Here is a 692-nt window from a genome sequence, read left to right as displayed (position 1 = left end):
GCAGTTACACAAGGACAGTGGTTCTCAAACTTTTCCCATCATTCCCCCCTTCGGAGGGTCTGGATGCTTCCGAGCACCCCCCCACCCCCAAGCAACAGCAGTACTCGCGCAGACTGATTTTACGATCGCTGCGCTGTGCAGAATCAAAGGAAAGGTGACTGGTGATATAAAACAAAGAGGGACTGCAGTGGAATGCAGATGTGTGTTCATTTCCTATGACAAATAATATAATGTTTATAATTATGTATATAATGCTTAAGCTTATTGGCGAGACAGGAAATCCTTTCCTTGGAGTGGGGGGGTCCCAAAATCAGGGATGAAAAAGCAGGCCGGGATGAAAAAGCAGGCTGGGCATTTGCAGTCAAGACCGGTCTGCCTGGCATTGAGAAAGACAACAAAGCCTTTCACAACAGTTTTAGTATTACGAGCAATTTTGACCGCAACAGCTGAAAGAGGTCAGATTTAGCGCCATGAGGACTGATACCACTGCATGGAGAGGAGGAATGGGCCAAAATCATCTACAGTCCTCTGGGCAAATGCCCTGTTTGCCATTTGGCCAATCCAGTCATGCATCTAGGCCGCTGATGCTGGCTTTGGCTGGGCCTGGGACAAGGTCACCCGAAAGCCCCCCCATAGCCTACAACAGGCGTCACCAACGTTGTGCCCAATAAATTTAAATATGAGATTATTTA

The sequence above is a fragment of the Engraulis encrasicolus genome, chromosome 7 (genome assembly GCF_034702125.1).
Source record: "Engraulis encrasicolus isolate BLACKSEA-1 chromosome 7, IST_EnEncr_1.0, whole genome shotgun sequence".
Taxonomy (NCBI): domain Eukaryota; kingdom Metazoa; phylum Chordata; class Actinopteri; order Clupeiformes; family Engraulidae; genus Engraulis; species Engraulis encrasicolus.
The sequence above is the reverse complement of the archived record's forward strand: the minus strand, read 5'-3'. Positions refer to the sequence as shown.